The 18944-nt window shown below is 38.8% G+C and overlaps 1 long non-coding RNA gene across 3 annotated transcripts in view; it reads right to left on the bottom strand.

Annotated features, from left to right (window-relative positions):
• Window positions 1-18944, bottom strand: part of LOC105260674 — a 328107-nt gene that overhangs the window by 261161 nt on the left and 48002 nt on the right. For all 3 annotated transcript variants that reach the window (XR_006599882.1, XR_002743214.2, XR_006599883.1), the window contains exon 3: window positions 899-986. This is a non-coding gene — a long non-coding RNA (uncharacterized LOC105260674). The remainder of the gene's footprint in view (window positions 1-898; window positions 987-18944) is intronic.

Here is an 18944-nt window from a genome sequence, read left to right as displayed (position 1 = left end):
AAAAATGCTACATAATTCTGTGGCTGGAGGAGCTGAGAATCTCAGAATTACTAGCAAGGAAAATAAGATAAGTTTGAATATTAAGGTTAAAAGTTCCACAACTTGGAAGCTATACATCTTAGGTGCTAGTTTCGCCTCTCTATAGAAAAGGAGGTGGAGGAAAAAAACAATGTATCATAGAGAGTGAGTAAATATTGGCCACACTTTAAGAATCAGTGTTCAATACACGATTGTATTAATATTCTGGGTTACCAATACTGAACATAATCTGCATAGAAGCATGAACAAATTCTTTCTTGTATAGTATTTTTTTCAAACATTTATGTCTGTACCATAGTTTCCGAAGCTGAGGCATTGGGTCACATGTATGTCTCTACAACTCTTTATTTGATCATATGTTTAGCCTAATGTAGAGAGGTCAGATAATCATAAAGTTCTGTATGTCAGAATCCTCTGCAGCCCTTCATTTTTTTTACTTATTAAAAAATTTTTTAAGTTTATTTATTATGAGAGAGACAGAACACGAGCAGGGGCAGGGCAGAGAGAGAGAGGGAGAGAGAGAATCCTGAGTAGACTCCACACGGCCAGTGCAGAGCCCGACACGGGACTCAAACTCACGAAACAGCAAAATCATGGCCTGAGCCCAAACCAAAAGTCAGACGCTTAACTGACTGAGCCACCCAGGTGCCTCTCCGGGCCTTCATTTTCGAGGAGAAAAGGGACAGTGAACTAACATTTCATCTGTTAGTTGTGTAATAGTCCATCTGTTGTGTGTTCAGCAATTTGCTAAGAAAATGAAGTGTGTTATTTTATTTAATCCTCACAAAAATAAAAGAGAGAATTATGGCCTCCATTTTACAGGGAAGAAATTGAGTCCAGAAGAGAATAACTGGCCTACCGTGAGTCTTCTAGCATCGCTGAGACACAGAGCAGGCCACTGAGTCATGGTAGCCCAACGTCTGCTCCATCACACAAAGGCGGTCTTCCTACCAGAGAAAAGAAACATCATCGTATGATTTCAAAGACCTTTGACAAAGGTCTCAATTCAATTTCCGCTAAGCCTTTAAGTATTCCATTGAGAAATTTTAATTAATACAAAAACTCATGAACACACCATTCCTTAAAAAGAAACATGGCGACAAAATGACAATTAATTTCCTAAAGCTTCATGCTGAAGTTATATTCTGACATTAAAATATTTAAAAGTCAATGTATATATCTTTATATTAATTTGGTCCATAATATATATAAAATACATTATGCTCATTGGCCAATGAGAAACTCCTCTTCCCACCACAAGCTTGCCTTATTTCAAGTGACAATTATTAGAAGGTTTTTAATCTGTTCCTGGGGGGGGGGGAAGGGGTTCATTCATTATCTTTTTAGGTTTGCTGAAGGCCCTGGAACCAGGGGGATGTCCTAGTTGACCTTTAAAGATCCCTTTTAGTCCTATGACTCTGAAATAAATTAAAGTTTTATGACCACATTATGCATAAGCATCAGTGGATCTGGAAGACAATGAGGATGAAGTCTGTGCTCAGACTCTCCCTCCTAGTATTTATGCTTCCTATTCATTTCATGCATAACTAATTTCATATAGCAATTGGTAATCGCATCTTGGTAATGACACCACAGGCATCACAAAACAATTGCAATCATGGCTGCAATTCATTGTAACTACAGCTGAATGCCAGCACTGCAGCTGAAATGCCTCCCTGACCCACCCAGAAGTAAAGGATGAGAAGAACAAAATATACCTTTGAAATGGTCACCTTCACTAACCAGCTTTCAGTTCTCAATAGTCTGGGTTGCTTTTTTTTTTTTTTTTTTTTTTTTTTTTTTTGTATTTTCAAGGACATAATGATTTATGGAGACAATGAAGCCTGGAAGTTACCCCTCCTTTCCAAAAACAAGAAGACAAACATTCTTTACTTATATCACTCTACCAATGCCACCGCGTTTGTTCAAAAGTCATTGTTTTAGAGATTTCCAATGTTTATGTGTAATGTGCTCATGAATAAGAGGGTATGTGTTTTTCTACCATGTGTTCCATTGAATCAATAAAAACAAAGTCAAGGATAAGAAGTGATTATCATAGACATGTCAAAAGAACAAGAGCAGTGTCCTTTCTTCCTGGAATTTAAAGGCATCATCTACCAGAGATATCTTGCAAGTTTATTTGGAATGTGCTAATACTACAAACATAATTAATAGCAAACCTCTTACAGCACTTTTAAATCTCACAGAACACGTACAATTCTGATATTTTATATTATATTCATTAAAAATCCCATTAAGTAGGTGAAGCTAATATTTATTATTTCAAAATCACAAATGAAGAATCATAAACCCAAAGATTTAAATAGTGTTTCTCTTGTAATCTGGCTTAATTCCTTGTTACTATGAAATTGAATAGCATCTTTAACATACTGTATAACAATCCAGAAGCCCACTTCCATGAGCCAGGGAAGCAAGCTGCACTAGGACTACCAGGGGCTGGGACATTGAGGCTGGTGCTTGTGTCCCCCTGGCCAAGAGGAGCTGTTGCTACCACAAAGTCAGTTGTCTGGGATTATACAAAAAAAAAAAAAAAAAAAACAAACAAAAAAAAAACAAGTGTATTAAATGAGTAAAGAATAGTCATTCTTTGTGATTGCATCTGCCACTTTATTAACTAGTAATAAAGACACTGGCTTTTGTTAAACCAGAATTTTAGTGTCTTGAATAGCTTTAAGAACAAGGAGTCACTGCTTTAGTTCTTCTTTAATCTTGAAACACTTGAGGGCCGTTAGGTGAGGCAGGCAGGCTTAATTTACCTTGATCCATCATTTACTGGTCACCATGAAAGAACAGACTTGTAGACTTCACCATATATTGCTAGTATCATCAATGTTCAAATGGTACTTATTCACATTTCATGACACGTGGGTACATCTGGGGCAATTCATTCATTCATTCATTCATTCATTCTGTGAGTGAACTTGGTCAAGGTTAAATTTCCCCAATTCTTTTTTTTTTTTTCAACGTTTATTTATTTTGGGACAGAGAGAGACAAAGCATGAACGGGGGGGAGGGGCAGAGAGAGAGGGAGACATAGAATCGGAAGCAGGCTCCAGGCTCTGAGCCATCAGCCCAGAGCCTGACGCGGGGCTTGAACCCACCGACCGCGAGATCGTGACCTGGCTGAAGTCGGATGCTTAACCGACTGCGCCACCCAGGCACCCCTCCCCAATTCTTAAATGATATATTGTACTCTTAAAATAGCAATCATTTTTATTTATGGACTCTAATTATTCTATTCATCTGAAAAATTGTTTCAATGATCTTTTGCCAGATACGTAGCAAATCTACATTTTAAAAAATCATCTTCACTGACTTCAAATGTTTCCAGAGTGTATGTTTTGTGTTAAATAATAGTGATCTAATAGGCCAATGAGTAAATGTATCTGTTACCATGCTCATTGGAACCATGCTCGGGTCCCTGATAAAGTCAAAGGGGTTAGGCCATGTGAGTAACTGTCCACCGGCAACTTACCACTGATCATCTTTTAAGAGGTTTGTAGCAAAAGCCACTTCTCGCAGATCTAACAGAATAAGGCTCAAAAAGGGAAAGGGGATTATGACTTTAGAGATAAGTGGAGAATTCAGATCCACTCTATTTTCTCAAAGAAAAGGAAAAGAGAGGCAGGGTCTAAATAAAAAGGAAAGGGCACTTTGGCTTTTGAGTTGTCAAAAGTTCACACTAACCAGATGCATTACAAAATTACATGGTACAGAATGATGAGTTTTGAAGAAAAAGTAAAGCTGGGAACTCTGGTCATATTAAAAATACTAAGGCAAGAGAACCATGTTCCATTCAATGCTAAAAATTTAAAAAGAACAAAATTAACAATAAATAGAAAGTTGGAAAAGGGTTGGAAAAAAGAAGGTTGGAAAAGCCCATTAAAGGAGGACCATGGGGGGTGCTTGGGTGGCTCAGTAGGTTGAGCCTCTGACTTCAGCTCATGGTCCCTTGGGCTCAGGTCATTATCTCATGGTTCGGTTCCTGAGTTCGAGCCCCACATAGGGCTCGCTGCTGTCAGCGCTCAGAGCCCACATGGGATCCTCTGTTTCCCCTTCTCTCTGCCCCTCTCCCACTCACATGCTTTCTCTTTCAAAAATGAATAAACATTAAAAAAGAGGATCGTCATATAAATCTGAGTTCACACATGTTAAATTATTTATGATTACTAATCTCTATTTCAATGTCATTTTTATGCTTGATATACAGTTTCTTGGATCTTGTATCTGTGTAGTTTCAATTATATTATTTTACATACATACCAATGTTTTACTGCTGCTACAAAACAATATTTTTAGAGAAGAAAACTTGGCTTAGTTTCCATTCCAAATAATAACGCCACTTTTAAGGTTGTACAATTTAGAGTTCACTGGTCATTTATTCTAACTCAAGCTTTGAATTTAATAACAATTCTTCAGTATTCAGCCTGAAAATCTTATGATTCTGGAAAATGTATGGAAAAATACATATATATGTGTCTGGACTTTGGTATAAAGCACATTTTAGTTGGAGAAGAATTTCTTTAATTCTTAAATCCCCTTCACTTTATATGAACCATGAAGTTTCAGCAATAATCCTTTGGAAACAAGGCTGTTGCCCAGTTCTTAGAAGAAAAAAAAAAAGTTTCAGCATGAACACTTCAGACTTTTCCTGACGTTTTAATTTCAGTAAAGGATAAAATAAAGCTGCCAATCCATTCACTCATGGGAAAATGAATCCATGCATTTTTGCAGGATTTATAACTAAATACTCAACATATATTTCCAAAGAGACACTTGGAGCTCTTTTTCTTCCATTTGCAGGTTTGGCCTCAAGAATAAGTTCAGGGGACACTGTCTTTTTAGAGGTAAATGCAGTGTTCTCTGGAAAACTCAAGAAATGCCCAAGAAGCTTATTGAAATGAATTCACAAATTTTAGATTATTATTAAATTTGGCAAAGCAAGTGTTCTACCTTGCACTCATCATAGTGATTGTGGTATAAAGCTTCTTGACATGCACACACACAGAAGCTCCGATTGTAGTTGGGGAGATGCTGTACTGAATGGATTTCTGAAGCAGTCTGTTTTATCCGCATGATGGTAAACATTTGTCATTACTCTGGTCCTTTGGTTTGAAAACCAGAGGCTACATGGGGCATTTAGAGCTGATTCCAAGTAGTCATGTATTTTAAATAGATTTTAATCATGTTTAAAGGGCACGAAGCTCTCACTGGGAAGATCAGTGACTAATGAAGACTTCTATGTAATCCAAACCTTGTTGCTAATATGACTTGTCCTTCCTATCACACTCTGTTTATTTCTGAGCTTGTAGAAAGATAGAGCCTCCTTCACATGGATATCTGACACCCTCCCCTCCTTCTACAGAAATTCCAATATCCTTTATTTTATTTGTTCCATGATACAGCCTTCAATCTGCTGTGCTCAAATGACATTATGGCGTGGTTCCATTTTTCGTATCAGAAAGTAATCAACACAGAATCAATAGGAAGCCATGTTTACTCAATAATTAATTAAGTTTCCTAGAGAAAATGGATGGGCAATAACTTAGCAACCTATGCTACAAAATGATCTTTTTTTTTCTTATTTTGGTCAAGGTGTCATTACCAATTTCAAAAGGATAAGAGTAAAAATATGGGAAACCACTGGAAAAGTAGCACAGGAGACATGCAATGGAGAAGTAAAGGCAATTTTTGTGTGCTTAGACCTCTGTAATGTGTCCTAAAATACTTTAGCAGGGACGATAAAGGTAGTATGCAAAAGAAGGTAACATTATAAAAAATCTGGGGTAACATCCATTGAAACTCTTCCTTAGGAGTGTCTATCTGGGTTCAGACTATTGTTACCTGGGTGTCAGGACCTACAGTCATGAACTCTTTAAACTATAAAACATTCATGTTAAAAATTCATCAAAACTAAAGATTTTAAAGTTTTAAATTTACAGATAAAAGACAAATAGGGCATTGGCTAAGAGTATGGGCTCTGGAGATTGGATTCATTGGGAATAAAATCGTGATTCTGCCATTTACCAGCCGTCTGACCCCGAATGTTACCTTTACTATGCCTCAGTTTCCTCATTTGTAAAGTAAGAACAATAATGATATCTCTGTAATAATGCTTTTGTGAACACTGAAATTAATGCATGAAAGTTCATGGCACAGAGTGAAATACTTAAATGCTTTACTATGAAATATGAAGGAAAGTATCTATCCCTTAAGTGTATATGGGAACTCTCTATAGTTTCTGCTTAATTTTACTGTGAAACTAAAAATGCTTTAAAAAATAAAATCTATTTTAAAAATCCAGGGCACACTTTTCATGTCTTGTAAGGAGATAAATTCCTTTCCCTTGAACTTCCCCTTTCCACATGGAGAAATTTCCATTGGAAAAATACTACCACCCTCTCTCTGCCAGCTTACTCTCCTGGGAAAGAATTACTTTTCTGATTGATGTATTTAGGAAAAGGAGCTGATGATGCTCAAATCAACCACTTCTCTCCTATTTTCACATGTGCATCTTTGGGAGTAGGATCCATTCTGGTCTTAGTCTCTATGTAGGCCAGGCGCTGTAGGTATGGTCTACTTGTTGGCCAGACTTGCCAGGGACTGGCTGGATAAATCTAATTCTGACATGAAGAATTAGCAAGTGCAGCAGGGTGATATATCTAAAGCCAGGTCCTCCAACTTAGCTCTTTAGGTTACAAAGCTGGTATTTTCTTTGCCATCTGTCTGACCCTCATGGTTATCTCTTAATTCATTTTGTACTGGGAGTGGGAGTGGGTGCTATTTATTGGCTGTCTAACATCTGAGTATCCTTCTTGGAGGTTCACAGTGCACATTGATTTCTACTACAAGCTGGGTTAGCATTGCCTACCTTCAAATTGCCAAATGTATTTAATAAAAGAAATCTCAGTTGTTTGTGTGTATACATGTGTGTGTGTGACCTTGTTTTCTGTGTGTGTGTGTGTGTGTGTGTGTGTGTGTGTGTCTATGCATAATAATAACTCTCATGGAATTGAGTCTTACCAGAATACATTGTGGACCATCCTGGGGATGAAAAGAAATTGTTGGCATTCCCAAACAGTCACTTCCTAAAGACATTACCTTAGAGAATCTATTTATTTAATCTGAACCTCTGTTGTTGTTTGTTTGTTTTGCATTTAAAACAGGAATAATAACATCAATATAAGCGGCTTACAGTGAGGAGAAATGAGAGAGTATGTGAAAAGTCTCTGGCATACAATAATATTTTCAATGAATGTTGATGTCCTTCTTGTATCAAAATCCTAGAAGCATAGACTAAAATACCTCAAAACACAGAGCCTAGTTTCAATAAAATGCAACTTTCCTGACTTTTATGTTGTATGGCATGGCACAGAAAATTCTCATGGTTACTCTCGGTCTGCTTAACTCCTACCGATTTCCTTCTAAATGCCAGCTTCCTCAAGGACATCTTTACTAATAAAAATTACGTCTCCCCCATTATACTTTCCCCTGTTCCTCTGTGCTTCCCTGCACTGTTTACAATTTTAATGTCATAAATGTTTTTATAACTCTCTGCTTAAACTTTATCCCCAACAAGAATGCCAAATTCACAAGGAAAGGATCTCGATCTCTTCAATTCAGCACCGCATATTAAGGTCTAACACAGAACAGGCACCAAGTATCTGTTAAATGAGTCAGTTAAAGGGAAACTAAAATAATAATAATAATACAATGCGTTTCAATTGTATTAATACAATTCAACTGAAAATTACACAAAATATTAACACAACTCAACCTGACAATTCAATCTGGCAATTCAAGCGTCAGTTAAGGATATGGGCAAGCAAGGATTCTTAGTGCATTCTCCCACCCAAAATATCAAGGTGTGATGTAGGGCTATGCTTTTGTTTTTTAAGAAACATCATAACCACAGCTGAACCATCTCTCACTTGGCAAGCTTCATTCTCTTAAAATCAATAAGTATGTTTCAAAAGTGAATTAGAAAGGTTGCAGTTGAAATGGATGCCATCAAGCTGTTGTTAGAGTCCTAAGGGCCATGCATGTCCTCCCACATACACCCTGTCATGCCTCGCGTTATGAAGGCTGCTATATCTGCTACTCAAGGAGAACAGTCAATATTTATATTCAGCTTGGATCTCCTAAACATTATTTCCTTTCCCAGAGAGAGTGCATTTGGCCCATGCATTTTCCCAGGAGCATCTGTGGTAAAACATGGCTGTAGCACTCAAGGGAGGGCCATTCATTGCAGTATATATGATTTGCCTGTGTCAGGGAACAATCTCTCTAATGACATGATTCATATATACACAGTCCTCCCTTTGCTCTTCCAAATGCCTCTATAAAGAAGCAGCAGTGAAATTTAAAAGGTACTTACTTAAAATACAGATTGTTTGCAAAGTATATTAGCTAAAATTCAGCCAAGCCAAACTCAAATAAACTAAGGCCATAAAAGTAATACAATGCTTTATTATATCTTAAGGCTGGTAGCGTCCTGTGTTAGAAAGCCACCCCAAATAGCCAATCTTCCTGCCTTTCTCTTTAATAACTAGTAATAAGGAAGGCTCAGAAAAGTCATGCATCAAATACTTTACTATGGATGGTTGGAAGGGACAGAGGGACTGGTCTTTGATTTATTGAAGTTGTATCTGCTTTAGTGCATCAAAGGTAATTAGCATTACAGATAGCTCACTCTTGACTCTCAGGATGTAAAAGCAGATGCATCGGCTACAACAAGTCACTTCCTTCAACAGCTCAGAAAGGGGCTGGTCACTGCCATATCCTTATCAAGATGACATATATTTATAAACAAATATTATGGAAGTCAGGTCAGCTTGATATAGCAGAAAGTGCATAAACTTTGGATCTACACAGAGCTGGGTTTAAATCCTGGTATCTATTCATTCAGTATTGCCTTAGGCCATTTAGTTATAGCACTGTGAGACTGAGGTTCCCATCTACAAGTTGGGTAAATACTTTTGACTTGAATGGTTGTTTCTCACTCCAGATACTGTATAAAACATGTAACGGTGCCTAGACCATAGGGCATACTCAGTTTTATTTATGGTCAATATTGTGTCGATTACATAGCATAATGTGGGACAGGACAGGTAATGTACATAAGTGAAGCTGGCCTCATATGAAAATGAGATTGGTGGAGACCATCAGAAAAGGGAAAAGCTACACCGTGGTAACAACGCTAACTGTCACAGATTCTTTATTTTTAAAGTTTACTTATTTATGTTTGGGGGGGGGTGGTTAGAGAAGGGGCAGAGAGAGAATCCCAAGCAGGTTCTGCACTGTCAGTGCAGAGCTCGATACGGGGCTTGAACCTATAGACCATGAGATCATGACCTGAGCCGAAACCAAGAGTTGGATGCTGCTTAACCTTCTCAGTCACCCAGGCACCCCCTGTCACAGATTGTTTTCGATGACTTTTTCTCTAGCCCTTCCAAATGATTTTTCCTATATTTTTAGAGTCTTATAGACTGGCGGTTCATTCCTTCCATTCACACTTTATTTTATTTTCTTTTTTTGTTTTATTTATTTTTGAGAGTGTGTGGGTGGGGGAGGGGCAGAGAGAGAAGAGGGCAGAGAATCTGAAATGGGATCTGCACTGACAGCAGCCAGCCTGATTCGGGCTCAAACTCATGATCCGTGAGATCATAACCTGAGCTGAATTCAGAGGCTCAACCAACCGAACCACCCAGGCACCTCTCCCTTCATATTTTAAAGCACCCTCACGTCCCCCATCTTAAGACTAATATAAAAAGGTAAAGAATAACAAACAGCCGTTTCTTGATCCTATCTCTTCTAGTTGCATCCCCCAACCAGGCCATATTTCTTACGCAAACTCCTTGAAAGAACAGATTTTATCCAGTTCCACTATTCTACTTAACCACTTTCTCACTTTCAAACTTTAAGCTGGCTTCCGGAAACCCCCACAACTCAAGCAATATCGAGGTCACTTAAGTCGGCAACATCCTCCTAGCTGTCAAACCCAATGGCTATTTCCAAGTCCCTGTCTTTCATAGATTCATTCTCTGCTTCATCTGTCAACAGGTTCATTCCTTAAAACACTCAACTTCCCCTCTTCTGCCTGCACCCTACAGCTGTTTCTCTCTGTCTCTTTATGGATGCCTGCCGTCCACCCCCCACCCACCCCAGTAAATGCTGTGGTTCCTTAGGTTTCTACCCTCAGCGTGGTGCTCTTCTGGTTCTGTAGGCACTTTCAAATCACCTCCAAACCCCCATGGTTTGTTTCTGAGACAAACCTATACTAAGGATTCCAAAACGTCTATCTGGAGCGGGACCAGGAAGTCAACTTCAAACTTTATATCAAAATACCTCCCAGATTTCTGTGGAGTTCGTCTAACATCTTGAGCTCAACATGTCTAAGGCTCACTGAACTTATACTTCTTCTCTAGTCTCATGTTTTAGAGCCCTGAACCTACACAATCGCCCCAGCTGCTGTGCGGGGAGACTTTGGCCCCCCTCTCTCTCCATTACTCACCTCTGCACGCTATCCATCTGTTGCCAAGGCCCACGAGTATTTTCTCAAAACTGTTCTCTCTTTCCTGTCTCTCCTACGTTTCTTCTCTAGACAACTAAAGCCGTGCCCTGCTTCTTCCTTCCAAATTTCCTTCACATAACTGCCAGAAGTATGCATTTAAATGTAATCCTGCTTATGTCACTCACTTCATAAAACCCTTCTTCAGCCACCCGTTACATAGAAGATTAAAGCATCTTGTTCCTACCAGGCTCTGCCAACGTGCCCCAGCTCATCTCTCAAATTTTGGACTCCCAGCATGGAACACTTGAAGCAACAAGTCAGCTCCTACTATATATGTAGTGCACAGAAACATGTTCTCCAAAGGAAAAGTTCATAAGAGCTCATAATCACAATATCCCCAGACTTCGTCCTACTCAGATACCCATACAATGGATACAAAAATTGTACCCATTCACTGTAATACTATAAGGTAATGTGAATGCATGAACTATTGCACACAACACTATAGATGAGTGTAGCAAACGTAATAATGAGCAAAAAAAGCCAGGAACAAAAGAGTACATTCTACATAATTCCAATTATATGGAGTGTAAACATGAATAAAACTTACCTATGGTGTCAATATTACAATAATGATTTTCCAAGGAGGGAAATGGACCCATACCCAAACCTCCAGAGGCTTCTGACTTTCCTCAGAGTGGAAACCACATATTTTTACATAAAGTTTACATGAGCTGCTCTCTTACTTCTATTTCTCTGACACATCTCCTACTCCCTTACTAGTCTTTTCCTTACAGAGTCCTCTAGCAGCACTGATTTTTTTTTGTCTTTGACTATATTTAAAATCCCTGGCACACCCCTGCCACAGGGCCTTTGTACTTGCTATTACCTCTGTCAGGAATGCTAATTCCTCAAATATCTACATTCCTTGTTCCCTAATTTTATTCCTATCTTTACTAAAATATCATATTTTTCTCAGCTTCGTTTTTCTTTTAGTGTCCTTATCTTGCTTTCGTATTAGGATAATGCTGACATCATAAAATTAACTTGTGACTGTTCCTTCCTCGTTCAGCTTTTGGAAACCTTTGAGAAGGATTAGTGTTAACACTTTAAATAATTGGTAGAATTCACCAGTGAAACTATCTGGTCCTGGTCTTTTCTTTCTGGGGAGTCTTTTGATTACTGATGTAATCTCCTTACTCGTAATTCGTTTGTGCAGATTTTCTATTTCTTCATGACTCAGTTTTGTAGGTTGTATGTTTCTATGAAGCTGCAGGCCATGTGCTGTCAGCGCAGAGCCCAACCTGGGGCTTGAACCCACGAAGCATGAAATGATGATCAGAGCTGAAGTCAAGAGTCAGAGGCTCAACCGACTAAGCCACCCAGGTGGCTTAGTCCAATTGATCTGCCTTTTAATTCACTTATTCATTCTTCCACTTGGTTAACTCTACTGTTAAATCTCTATTGAATTCTTCAGTTCAGCCACTGTTTTCCTTAGCTCCAAAAATTTTTCAGTTTTCTGTTTTAAGTTCTATGTTTATTGAAGTTCCCCTTTGTTTTTTGCATTATTTTCCTGAAATCATTAAGTTATTTATCTGTTTTCTCTTACAGCTCTCTGAGTATCTCTAGAAAAATTATTTTCAGGGAGTCTAGGTGGCTCAGTTGGTTAGGTGTCTGACTCTTGATTTCAATTCAGGTCATGATCTCACAGTTTGTGAGTTCAAGCCCGCATCAGGCTCTGCACTGAAAGTGTGGAGCCTCCTTGGGATACTCTCTCTACCTCTCTTTCTGCCCCTTCCCTGCTCTCTCTCTCTGAAAATAAATAAATTAATTTAAAAAAATAAAAATAGTTTTGAATTATTTGTTAGGTAATTCCTAGTTCTACATTTCGTTGGGGCCCGTTGCCTAAGGTTTACTGATTCTTTTGGTGGAGTCACATTTTCCTTTGTCTTTGTGATCCCCATTGGCTTTCATACATATCCACACATTTGAAGAAATATTCACTTCTTCCATAATTTATGAACTGATTTTGGTAAGGGAAGACTTTCACCTACAGAAGGGGGCACATTGAAGTGTACTGTGACCTCAGATCTAACAGTGCAGGACACCAAGTGTGAAGGTATATGGTGGCCCTTGAGGTGTGTAATGCCTCTTTGGTTTTCGCCATTAGTGCACACTGTATCAACAATGGTGTAGTCTGTGGTGGGTGTTTGTAGGGGACTTCCCAGGGGGTCTGCAAAGGCTGTTGGTGTCTTCAACAGCACCTCAGGTCCAGTATCTAGAAACCAGAGCATGCAGCAGTGGTGACCAGAGTCTCATATCCATACACTCAACTAGGGACCAGCTGCAGGTGCTTGTGTAATGGCAGGGGTCAGTTGCATACTCTAAGGGTCAGGGCAGGACACAAAGGCCATGGCCAACTACAGGCACACCGGTAGCTGCAGGTGTCCTGGCTATCAGCATATACGACCATGGCAGTTAAGTCTCATCATTGGCACATGGCAATGGAAGCCAGTGATAGCGTTTGAGCTATAGGCATGTAGGTGTTCAACTGGAGGGACTAACTGTAGGTGAGCACAGTGATGCAGGCAAGTGATAGCAGATAGGGCCTGATTCATGCCCACAAATAGCTGTGGGGCGCTGGCTGTCAGGTATGTTCCCCTCTGGCTGTGCAGTCTGCCCCCAGGTGTGCTTGTATGGTGGAGGCTGGTGACAAGTATCAGGCGAGCAGCATGCAAATGCACACCTGGAAGAGCTAGCCACAAACAGGTGCACAGCAGTGGAGTTCAGCCCCAGGAGTCTCGACTGACATTTTGCTCTCATGCAGCCACAGGAGCCAGGGCTGGCTATTGGTACAGGGTCCCTGGGCTCGGATGGGAGTATTGAGGCTCAGGAGCTCAGGCACCTGCCATCAGACAGAAAGCTAGTGAAATCTGCAAGAGGTCGGTAGCAGCTGTACTGGCCATCAGTTCCTTCTTCAGTTGGAAAAAAAAACAGTTGGGTTTATCTGCCAATCAGGCCTCTGTGAGTTGTGATCACTCGTGCTGTGTGACTGCTATTGGTAGCCCTTGTTTTTCTTCCTTTTTCCTGTCTGTCTGTCTATGTCTCACATTTGATGGTCTGAGTGGAATGAAATCAAAGTGGGACCTTTGTGCAATCCCCTGCAAAAGCTGGGTAAGCCGGTTGTTCACCCTATACTTTCTTTCCCAGCAAGGGGCACTCTTTCTAGCTTTGGAGATCCCTTTCAGCACTGAGAATGGCAGCTTGGAGCATGAGGTAATGCAGGCCAATGAAGCTCTCTCACTTCTTTTTCTGTACAGTTATTCTCAGTTTTTTTGTTTGTTTGTTTGTTTCACTGTTTTGAAGTTTCTAAAGTAGACTACAGAGCTCTCCAAGAGTTGTTTTTGTTTTTTTATTAATGGATAGCTGCCTAATTATTGCTCTTTGTGAAGAGACAGAGGCTGGGTTCTCTTATGCCACCATCTTGGTAACATACCCCACTACTTTTTTTTTTAATCTCCTTGTCCTGCTTTATTTTTCTCTTTAGCGCTTCTAACAACTCAAATATTACATATGGTAATAACTCACCTTGTTTGTTTTCTTTCCCTCTAAAATATAAAATACACTGGACAGAGATTTTTTTTCTGTTTTATATACTCTTCTATTTCCAATACCTGAGAGGCTGTGTAGCATAATGTGGCTCAGTAAATGTTTCTTGAATGAATGAAAGAAGCAGTGATATGACCTAAGTCCTGAAGCCTTATTGAGCCAACCAAGCAGTATCCTGCACTTATTTTCTTAGAGTAGACATTAGAAGGTATGGACAACACAGGAGCATTAAGGATTAGAGGTATGTGAATGTATTTGCATGGAAAGGGGAAGTGGATGAAAATAGACTGACTTCAGCTCAGAAGTTATACACTTATTGCCTTATTACTATCGAAAAATGTTAGAATAGGAAATTCCAGAGAAGGCAAAGCATGGCCCATTATTCCATTAGGCACTGGGTCCATAAGGTAGGCTGCTTCTGAATACACAGGTAGCACAAAGCAGGGCCTAATATATCCGTACGAATGGCAAGCTAACTTTAATACTGTAAGTTGAACCAGTGGGGCGAGTGAAGTTTGAACATATGGGTTTTTAAGTAATCACTATCCTTCTTGAAAAATGGAGGTTGAGAATTTGCACATTCAGATATAAACATATTTGGTAAAATAACTTGAACCCAAATTCATTTTCAACTATTTCTAAATGGACTTACTTCTCACACTATTATCTTCATATCTTTACATGAAAATCTCATTGGATGAATGATGTATCTAAAATGATATCCATAGTGCACTACATTATATCCATTATTAATAGTTAAACAAAATATTTTCTGTATGCCCTATATATACTCATATATCAAGGTTTATTTCAGTTGGCCCTTTCTTTGGGAAACACCTCCTGGGATCTCTCATTGAAGGTAATGTCCTTGTCCTAATAACTTCCGACACACTTTATCTCTGAGCCTTCATAAGACTTTCCATCATAGAGCATGGGTAACTATTTTTTAAGACTGTAAGCTACTTGAGTACAGCATATCTATCTTATAAATCTCTGTATCATGCTCATTTCCTACTATAGCTAGTAATATTCATTTGTTGAATAAATGAATGGCTAAAGGTTAAAAAAAAGTATTGACCCATGAGGCAATTTTTTGTTCCTTTTTATCAGTCATTCTTTGGGATCATATTTGTTCCATTGGTTTGGGTCTAAGCCAGTGCTTGTTAATATAAAAGGCCTGGTAGAAGTAGCTGGAAAGATTATTAAAATTAGCATTAATGCCCAGATCCCACTGACAGAGAGTCTTATTTAATTGGTCCAGGGCATACTTTGAGCATCAGGTTTTTGTTTGTTTGTTTGTTTTGTTTTTGTTTTTGTTTTTGTTTTTGTTTTTGTTTTAAGTTCCCAGGTGATTTAGTTAAGGTTCAGAACTATTATCTACATATTTACCATTTTAATTTGTGAAATGTGTACATGTTTAGAACTATATGATATTTGCTCCTTTTGTTGTTGGTTTTTTTTTTGTATTCATTCTTTTACCTTTTCATTCTATAGGTATTGAATAGCAGCTCCATACAGGGGTTAGGCACCATGCAAGTGGCTGGACATATGCTGGTAAATAGGACCAGTGTGGGCCTGCCATATTCGCCATCATAGTCACCTACAGTAGATTCTGTTACACAAAATGACACTGTCATCTCCCTGTGTGACAACTCAGAATCATCTCTTTGAGTGACTGGAAGTCACCTTTCGCCATGAAGACAGCTACTTCTAAACTGAAATCGTGGGGTGCCAGGATGCTGTTAACAACGACAAGGAGTCTCTCTCCCAGATTTTTTTCCATGTGCCTTCCCCCTAAAAAAAGCCATACAAGCTTTCTTTATTTCACTTTCTTGATTCCTTCTTTCTTTCTCTTGCCAGGAATTTTTATTTATGACCCAATATGCCCTCACTGTTAAATTGTTAGGGTTTGAAATGCTTACCCAAAGTAACACTTAAACCTGAAGCATTTCTGTCCATGCACTGAGTTAAATTAGCTGACCCTGTAAAAAACTGCATGTGATTTAAGTTCTTACTATTCTTTTACTTCAAAAGAGGGGCAGGAAAACTACATGCAAATGTAATTATATGTGAACTCTTAGTAGTTTTGTGTCTATGGTAACACTTAGTGAGAGTAGAGTATATCAATACAAACTGCTTCGACTAATAACGATAGTTAACATTTATAGAGCTTATTATTATTTTTAGTCAGACATTTTTCTAAGTACTTTACATAAATTCACTTATTTCATCCTCAAGGGAAAAATGAAATGATGTGTACTGTTATGATTTCTATTTTTTTAAAGGAAACTGAAGATCAGAGAATTATACCTGTGATGTCCTTTCTTGAATTAAACAAATGAGTGTGGACAAACAGCCCTTTATAATTTACCTGCATATTCAAAATGCCCTCGTATGTGAGCTGCAAACTCACATTTCACCATACTTTTTTGTTTTATAAAAAAATGGCCTTGTTTTCTAGTTAATGTTGTCATGAGTCAGGTAGTTCATGAGTCTTGAGTTCAGCAGAATTTTCAGAGTAGAATGCTTTTATAATGTTTTATATAAAAGTGAGGATGTCAAAATCTAATCCATGGTATCAGAGTTTTGCCAGAACGTTGTTCAGACTGAAATGAAAAACAGGATCTCCCACGGGGCTCTCTTCCATAATGAAATCATTGAGATATGAAAGGTCCCCAGAGGAGGACTTTCAAAGTTCTAGCCATTGGCAAATAAGAAACCAATTGAGATTTGTTTTTAAAAGAAGATGGCGTAATATTCCTATAGTTTGATATTAGGATGGGAGCCAAAAAACCTAAATTTTGGACCATCTGGAGAAGAAATATAATGAAGAAAGCCAACAAAAATATAATTACAACAACTGGCTTAGCAATAACAACTGCATTTATTAAGAACAGTCTAAGTAGGTATGTCCAGAGCAAAATCTGAGTTAAATTTCTATTTCAGCTTGGCTGTGGGAATAGAAGGAAATGCTCTGGTGTGGAGACTCAACCCCATGAGCATCAGATATGAGAATCTAATTAAATACCAAATGTAAAAAGCCCACACTTAAATCTCTGTCCTTGGCTTTTCTCAAAACAAGAAAGTAATTGAAGAGCAAAAATTATATGTGATAATCTGTGGTTGGTGCTACCTAGGAGTATGGAGATGAGGCGAACATGGTCTTTTCTTCCAGAAGCTTAAATCTGACCATGTGCATCAAGCACAGTGTCCATACGAATAGTTTAAAAATAAAATGATTAAAATAGGCTTACATGTAGTCATTCAAAAATGATCCATAGTACATCAATCAGAACTTCTCTACTTCCTACAGTACTAAAATAGCAATCTGTTGAATTGTTAATAATAAAGAACAATTTTTTAAATATGAAATTTATAGTCAAATTGGTTTCAATACAACACCCAGTGCTTATCACAACAGGTGCCCTCCTCAATACCCATTGCCCACCCTCCCCTCCCTCCCACCCCCCATCAACCCTCAGTTTGTTCTCAGTAGAGGACAATTTTTTAAATACATGCATAGATGATTCATTCATTCAATATATGTGGCAGCCATCACTCTAAGCAAGGATACTGAAATAAATATAAAAACATATACTTCTCATGCCATCACAGATTTGGAGAGAGAGAGTTTTTTTGAATGATTAACATGCAATGCATAAAGAATAAAAATAGGAGTATACCTTTGCTGTCAAGGTGAAAAGGGATTATCGAAAGGTTTACTTAAGGTGAAGGGTGGCTGAGTATTTCTTAGGAGGACAAGGCAGAGGGAGATGAAAAGACATATGCACAAAAGCTCAGTGCCCTACCTAAAAAGAAAGGAAACACACTGAGAAAACATCCAGGTCTTGGTATGAGTGGAGGAGAGAGGGTAGCTGATGATTTAAGATCAGCATGCAGGTGGGGCGCCAGGATGGCTCAGTTGGTTAAGCGTCCAACTTCAGCTCAGGTGGTGATCTCGCTGTTTGTGGGTTCGAGCCCCGCGTCAGGCTCTGTGCTCACAGCTCAGAGCCTGGAGCCTACTTTGGATTCTGTGTCTCCCTCTCTCTCTGTCCCTCCCCCACTCACACTGTCTCTATCTCAAAAATAAACAAACATTAAAAAAAATTAAAAAACAGAAGAGCAATATGCAGGAATCACATTATTAACCAAAGAGATAGAGAGAGAGAGAGAGAGAGAGAGAGAGAGAGAGAGAGAGAGAGAGAGAGATGGGATTTGCTGGAGAATCAATAATTGATCATCTTAGGGGAAGTGACACAGACTGATCTTCCTTTGTATAATAAGCTATATCTCAAACTTGATTACAAAGTAAATTAACCAAATCTAGTCATTCATATTTGGGATCCAGAGCAAAAGGAGTCTAAAACATATTATGGGGGCACCTGGGTGGCTCAGTCAGTCAAGCATCTGACTTTGGCTCAGGTCATGATCTCATGGCTCGTGAGTTCAAGCCTTGGGTCGGGCTGTGTGCTGACAGCTCAGAACCTGGAGCCTGCTTTGGATTCTTAGCATCCTCCCCTCTGTCCCTCCCCTGCTCACTTGCTCTCTCTCTCTTTCTCCCTCAAATTAAATAAACATTAAAAAAATTTAAACACATTATGGATGATGCATGTGGATCTGCCTGCTTTACTCCTTAGTAGCCTTTGGAATATAGGTTAACGGTCACTCAAAACAGATCCTAATTTTTTACGTGCTGGGAAATGTTGGGGCATTTATTTTTTTTTGGGGGGGGAGGCTTTTATTATCTGTCCCTTCTGTACAT

Source organism: Felis catus, chromosome B3 (genome assembly GCF_018350175.1).
Source record: "Felis catus isolate Fca126 chromosome B3, F.catus_Fca126_mat1.0, whole genome shotgun sequence".
Classification (NCBI taxonomy): domain Eukaryota; kingdom Metazoa; phylum Chordata; class Mammalia; order Carnivora; family Felidae; genus Felis; species Felis catus.
The sequence above is the reverse complement of the archived record's forward strand: the minus strand, read 5'-3'. Positions and strand labels throughout refer to the sequence as shown.